Source organism: Lepisma saccharinum, chromosome 4 (genome assembly GCF_977018435.1).
Source record: "Lepisma saccharinum chromosome 4, izLepSacc3.1, whole genome shotgun sequence".
NCBI lineage: Eukaryota > Metazoa > Arthropoda > Insecta > Zygentoma > Lepismatidae > Lepisma > Lepisma saccharinum.
In genome coordinates this window covers 98,095,981-98,103,475 of record NC_139232.1, presented here as the reverse complement: position 1 = coordinate 98,103,475, position 7,495 = coordinate 98,095,981, and positions in this window count along the sequence as shown.

Here is a 7,495-nt window from a genome sequence, read left to right as displayed (position 1 = left end):
GTTGTTGAAAGAGAAGGGTTATGTGGATAAAGGGCGTAAGTCAGAAAACATAGTTTCGAGCTGCAGTGGCGGCGATAAGGGGCGAGGGGGGTACTTTCCCCCACTTTGTTGCCAATTTTGCCCCTGCGCTATGCAAAACCTTATGGAGCAAGGGTAAGTAAACTGTCCTCCCCCCTTCAGTTCTAGCATCTTGCCCCCCTAGTTTTGGAACCCAATCGCCGCCACTGTTTCGAAGTAATCAACGAAAACACCTTGCACATGTATCTCTTGATGGCACACGAGATACATTGATTGATTGATTTAGTTTATTTTACTTCGCTTTTTTGCAACTTTTGGCTAATCGCGAAGATGAGGATGAATGGTGTTAAGGTGAGATGGATGCAGGGGTAATCTCAAACATACAGGGACGACACAACGCAAGCCTCACGGAGGATTATACTGGCCGTGACTCCAGACGCCAGAGCCTCGTTAGTCTGCAAAATGAAGTCCAGGGTGTACTACTTGGAAGAGAGGTTGACATTTGTGTGTCTTCGGAAAAGGTCACTCCTTACACCCCTCCATGTATGTTGTAGGCATATATTACACGTATGAATATTGTTATACAGCCAGAGATTAAGAGTGCAGATGTGGCACTCCAGCCTTACGTGTGTGGCATTTCACACATAAAATGTAAGGTTCTAGACATGAGATTGTATTAAAATATTCACATGAACTGATTTCGTGGAATTATGAAGTAATGGCAGTGGTGAAGCAAAAAATAAGCAACCTTTAGTATAATGGCATAGCTGGAAGAACATAAACGAAAAAACGAAAACGTCCAGTTCGTTGCACTTTTTTTTACTCTCTTTGCATTCACGTGTCTAGTTGGTTACAAAGTGCAACACCGCCTCGTCTACTTCGTTGATTTGGTGTCAAGTAGTGTATTTGGTGTCTGCACCGTTTGCACTACGTTCTAAGGCGGTGTAGTGTATGGTCACGTGGTGCGTGATGACTAATCATATGGACGTTTAAAGCAGCAGACAGTCATTTGTTGAATCTTCTGAACTTGAACACCGCATCCGTCTTCCGACTTCAACGTCATTTCCTTTACACCAGCCTGACACCAAGATACACCTGCACTACACCTAGTGTCAAAAAGTGCAGCGAAATTACGTGTGTGACGCTTTAAAAATGTAGCAAAATTTGACTTCATTTGCCTGTGAAGCACGTATTTCCAGTGTGGGGGGGGATTCTACTGACTGTGTAGAGACAGCATGAGAGAATGCTCGTATATGTCTGTGTGTGTGGTGGGGAGGTTACAGGGGGGGGGGGTATTTCGACAATTTTAAATGGTAAATGGGGACACTACACACTTCTTCTTATGTAACTCAATTAAAAAAAAAAAGCCTTGAACAAAACATTTTTTGGGGATCTGAATCCAACTTGGGCATAACTTTGGGAAGGGGAGGGGGAGACAGAATAAAAAGTTTTCCACCCCATAAAAATAGTGCCCAAGACCATTGCTTCTCAGGTCCTAGGAGCTTAACACAATTTCCATTAGCTTGTTAATTCTGAAAATTAGTTCGGTGGTCAAGTGCCACAGCCAAGTTACGCCTAATTTGTCCGGAACTCCTTGAATACAAGACAATTACGATTACCACTACAGCTTCCCCGATGGTGCAGTGGTAGAGTTGTCACGTTGTAATCAAGGGGTCCTGGGTTCAAGACCCGGTGGAACCACATAGTGGTTCGGATCCCACTTTAAACAGTAGGTCAAGTCAAGAGTAACCTTACTGTGCATAAAGTGGACTTAAAACACAAACTCAATTTAATCAAACTATCTAACGCTCATCATTGTGTACGTAATTTCATGATTAATTGTTGATGAAGAGAATGAATTCAATATCGATTCTTCTGTATTCTTAGTCATGATATTTTAGAAATGTGTTCAGCTTTCTGCAAAATTACAAAACTACCAACTTGACAACGCATGATGAAACCGAAAAATATTACCAACAAAGGATAACACATTCCAACTCGCCCATGTGTTTTAATTAAGTAATGTTGAAAGATCGGCGTATTTATAACTTCATCACTAGGTACATCCAGCTATGGTCGTGTAACTTTCCAATTTGTTAAATTTTCACAGGCAACCAACAATCCAAAGGAACCCACCACCTTACTACCACTGCTTTCTAGTGTAGATGAACCTGCAACTTTTCAGAACCGATCCTTTGATCAACACAGCCTTCACTGCCACCAGCTTTTATCACATTTCGTTCATTTTGAAAGCAAATTCCCGATATTTCAGAGTCTGGAACTCGTAATGCTAATTTTTTTCACTAACATTTTAGCTTCATATAGAAATCTAGCTCATTGTTTAAACAAAAAGCACACTGTTCTTTAAAAATGATTTCGTAAATGGCTATCGCACTCGCGCCAAAAATTCCATGTACGCTATCTTCGTGTACTATTGTTCCACTCATACAAATACGGACGTTCTGTGCTGTCAAGTTCGAGTCACGTGACAATTCATTTGCAACTTTCACATTCATTGGGGTGGAATTTTCCTGCCAAATTAGGATAATAAACCTTTTCGAGCAAGGCCTCATCTCCAGGAAGCTATCAACTCGCGGCAAGCCACGGCACTTAGCGACCTGTTGAATAATAAACCTTTTCCTGCTCCCACAAAAATAGGCAATAATTAGGCTGGAGAGTTCAATGAACTAACAGATCTCTAACTACGCACTGGTAAATTTTTATTCCTGCCAAATTCCATGGAGAAAGAAAAGGAAATAGGGGAGCTGGTCTTCAACCCTGGCCACTTGTTTGACAGTTCCAGGTACGTAACAGCGATTGAGAAAACATCTGCGTTCGCCAAATGGAGCTTCCACTTCTCTCACAGAAAAGTGTTGCAATTGAATGGCGAAGTAGGAAAGAGTAACTAAATTGGAAATAATTTTGGTTTCCCCCGCCCCAAATATCATTCCCCCCTCAGGGATAAAATTTATCAAGCAGAGAAGGGGACAAAAGTATCCAGAGAGGGGAATTCAACCTCATCCCCCGTACAAATAGCACCATGCATATAGACCACTAATGCAATTTTTTTTAGTGAAAAATGCAAATTATATGCATTCACAAGCAATTAAACCTTAATTCGATTAAAAACCATAATTTTTTTTGATTAGCTCATTTTGCTGTATTTACTAAGAGTAGGATCACTCTTCGTGAAATGTCACAGATAATTTTCGTTGATTACATCCAAACCTTCCGATTCACGCCCTCTTGCAGATAACCCTTCAATTGAGCTTGAGTTGAAATTGTTCATATTGGTAAACTCGCGCTCACAGCTACAAATGCATAAACCTCCCGTTGGAAATGGCAGTTTTGAAAAATTGGGCCCGGATTCAGGTATACATATCCCCAGCAATGATATATGACGGCCCAGTTGCTAAGATTATCATCATTTTGCATCAATACTCACTGATTTGTTGCATACGTTCCACCTGTTGAGTTGATGGATATAGACGTCGTGCTTATCAAGCCTCCAATAAGGGCGAGGATGAGGAGTCCATGAGCCATTTGACTGTTTTGATTGATAATGGCCATTCCTTGTACTCGCCTTCCATGCCGCAAGGGTACGTCCGCTGCATGTAGAGAGATGGGAGGGAAGGAGGGGGGTTCCAATTGGAAAGAAGAACCTCATTTCTCGTGTCTGGAGTGGTATCGAAGTATTAGCGCACGCCTTTCATGTTGGAAGGTGACGAAAGCACCCATCCAGAGTGGTCCTTAACGCAAAAGACGAATGGCCACACGTAAGGGCACCCACTCCTTGAAATAGAAGAAGAAAGAAACAATCGCTTCGAAAGTGATTTCCTTCCCCTTCCTTCATTTTGATATATGTTGCGATTCGGTGCCTGTGTCCCCCGGGCTACTTGGCAACGTGTAATTTCCCCCTATACGTCTCTGTTGGGTATTGTGCTGTTCCTCTTCGTCCAGTCCCCGCGAACCTCATTTCCACATGTCCTAATACATATTATGTTTTGTAATCTCGAGGCAAATTCCATTTGTAAGAGGCTTCCCCCCGTTTAATCACATCCAGAGATTCGCTTCTTTTTTTCGTCTGATTGATCGACCGTCGTCATTTCTTACATTACAATACCTCCCCCTTTTTACTGTGGCGAGCTGTAAAGCTTCTGCAAGTTGAATGACCGTTTTTTGCAAGGAGGAAGTGTACAAGAAGCCTTATGAAAAGTAAGCAAGCCGGTAATATTCATGCACTTTCTTGCTGGTCCATACATAAATTTCATAGAAGCACTGGTGTACACTTCTTGTACCACTTATGTGGTGCCCTCTGTTGGCATTTTATTGCCCTCAAGGTCCATGAACTTCTGGCATAAGTCTGAAAGCCCATACGATTCTTGCTTCTGGATGACCCCATCGGATAGGTTCAATTAAGCCTCGCTAGCCATTGGCCGTTAAATTAAATGTATATACGGTTTCTATGGAATGCAAATAGCGATTATAGTTATTGCAATGTGCTTAAGTGGTATATTAAAAGCGAGCTACTAGCAGAGAATGCTCTAAGTGGTGGTAAAAGCGAGGAGAGATACTTTTTGAAGGAACCACACCAGTGACGTCCGCAGAGATGTAAGTTCGGGTGAGCTCAAAGAAGGATGAAATATATTAAGCTGGAACTGGATTTTATTGTCATGGACCTGTATTTATTTTTTCTGGTTCCCCTCTCCTCTCTCTTTCGTACTCTGTTTCTCTCTTTCTTAGTTCCTCTGTTCTATATCTCTTTCTTTCTTTCCCTCATTCTTCATTTCAATCTCTCTCTCTCTCTCTATTCTATTCCCTCTTTCTCGTTATTTCTCTCTTTAGTTCACTGTTTCTCTTTCATTTATTCTTCCTTTGTTTCTCTCACTTGCTTCCTCTGTTATATATATATTTCTTTCTTTCCCCATTCTTCATTTCCTTCCCCATTCTTCATTTCATTATCTCTCTCTATTCTATTCCCTCTTTCTCTTTATTTATATCTTTAGTTCGCTATCTCTTTCTTTAATTCTTCCTTTGTTTCTCTCTCTCGCTTCCTCTGTTTTATATATATCTTTCTTTCATCCATTTCTTCTTTCTCTTTCTTTCTATTCTTATATCTTTCAGTCTATTTACACAGTGGCGTAGCAACATATCGCGAGGCCCTAGGCGAGATTGGAATGCCAGGTCCCCATCCGTTCTTTAAATTTGAAATCTCAATGTGAATCGATACAAAATCTTAAAGGATACATCAGCAAAATATCATACTTCAATAATAATAAATTACTGACGAAAATGATCTTTAATAATATGCGACGGAAAAATTTACACTTGGCAGAGGTATATTCTAGTAACACAATGCTGGAATTTTCTTTAAGCAAAGTAGTTTAAGATGTTCTTCAGGCACTAAGACGTAACTGAAATATTCTTAAATATGCTAAACGTATTTAAAAAATCAGAGACGCAAGTAGAGCTGGGGAAGAGAGGGGGCGCTAAATCACAACCCCTGCCAAAATATATAGCTACGAGGCTGGCTCTTCGACACAATCGGTTTCAATATCAGCAAATCTTAAATGCTTCACACCTTGTTCCGTGACAGTTGTGCGTGCTTTATTGCTAAAATATTAAAATTGGAAGTGCAAGGTCAAGAGAAATAGGGAAAAACAAGACAAAGCACTTTTTATTCAAGAAAGTACTAAATGAAAGAAAAATGTTCAAGCAAGTTATCGTGATTTTTTTGCGTAAATGTTTCACATGAGAAATATAAAAAAATATTTTTTTCGGGCCTCCTTAGTCTTAGGGTCCAACTCGCCTGCATGTTAAGGCTCTGATTTGACGTATTCTTTCAAATTATAACGTTAACTAGAATTTTAGCCAGATATAAAAACAGAATGTTTTAATTTTATTGCAAACAAAAATTAGCCTTTTGCATGTTTTTTTCTCTTTATTTATTATATTTTTATTAGAACCCCATGGCACGAGAGGGTCCCATCAGGCGCGAGGCCACGGGCGGTCGCCCACCCCTTGGTACGCCACTGTCTATTTCTCTTTCTTTCGCAGTTTCTCCCTTTCTTGGTTCCTCTACTTTATAACCATATCTTTTTCGTCATTACACTCTTCTCCCCCTCTTTATATCTGTCTTCTCTTTGTATATGCATCTCCTTCTTTCTCTCTTTCGTTCACCGTTTCTCTTTCTTTCTTTCTTACTCCGATTCTATCTTTGCTCCATCCTTCTTTCTGTATTCCATTCTTTCTCTCTCTGTCTCTATTCTATCCTCTCTTTCTGTCTATTTGTAAATGCATCTGTGTTTTCTTTCTTTCTTTCTATTTCCTTCGTCCTATCTTCTTCTATCTAGTGTCTGGTATTGCATTATTATGTGTACGCCTATAGTAATTCGAGTAAGAGCTCTGTTATAATGATAAGGAAATAAATATATTTCACACAATAATTGTTGGTAATTAATTAAATGAACTTTTATCTTAAATACAAATTGTACTGTGGAAATGCACAAGTATTGCTAGACAAATTGCCCATTACTATACTTTCATTAAATTTGTCTTGAATTTTCGTGTTCTTAGGACTAGATTTTCACGCAGATGTTGTCGGCAGCTTGTCTGGCGTTTTGGACCAATTCTTGAAGCTCTCATTGGGTAACACAAAGAGAATAAATATGGACGCACAATTTGCTTGGGAATACTGATGCATACCACTGTACATATGATATTTAGAAATATGTTAAATTTGACAACCCACTACAAAATATCCTCCTCCATCTATCTCCACTTTTTTTCTTTTTACATTACAGAATGATTGCAGAGACATTCTAATGTTGTTCTCATAATTATAAAAAAGTGCAAGAGTAGTCTTTGGTTGTCACTTTATATCTCGTCGGAATCAGTTTTTCCTCCAAAATCAATCACGAAAGAAAGTTTGCCTTCAACGATTGAAGATGTCGCTGTAACTGTATTTCCCAGTCCATGTTCTGGCCTTTGGAACCAGAAGCGACAAAGTTGGTCACACGTGTACAACTTGACACCTCCACTTGCTGTTGTCTCTCAATCTTTGTCCTCCTAGTAATGGACAAGTCGCTACTCCCTGATAAAGATATTGATAGCCCTATGGATATAAACCTTGGAAGAAAAATAGGAAGTTTGTAAGAGATGAGTGCGTGGGCTCACGCTACATGTAAAATCGCTTCGGAATATGGACTCTCGAATCCATGGTACTAATTGCTGCCTCTCCACCACTGATAGAAGTAACTGCCACGGCAAGATAGGGCATACGGGGCGGACGAATCAGCGTGTAATTCCGTGACACGGAACAAATGCCTTCCGACAAGCAGGACGACAACCGCCCTAACTAAACATCTCTCGGAGGACATTCGACATAAATCGTCATCGCGTCATACCGCGACCTCGTTACATAAATACTTCGGACTAAAAATTTTCCTTCGATGATAATGTCTTAATCGCCTTCATC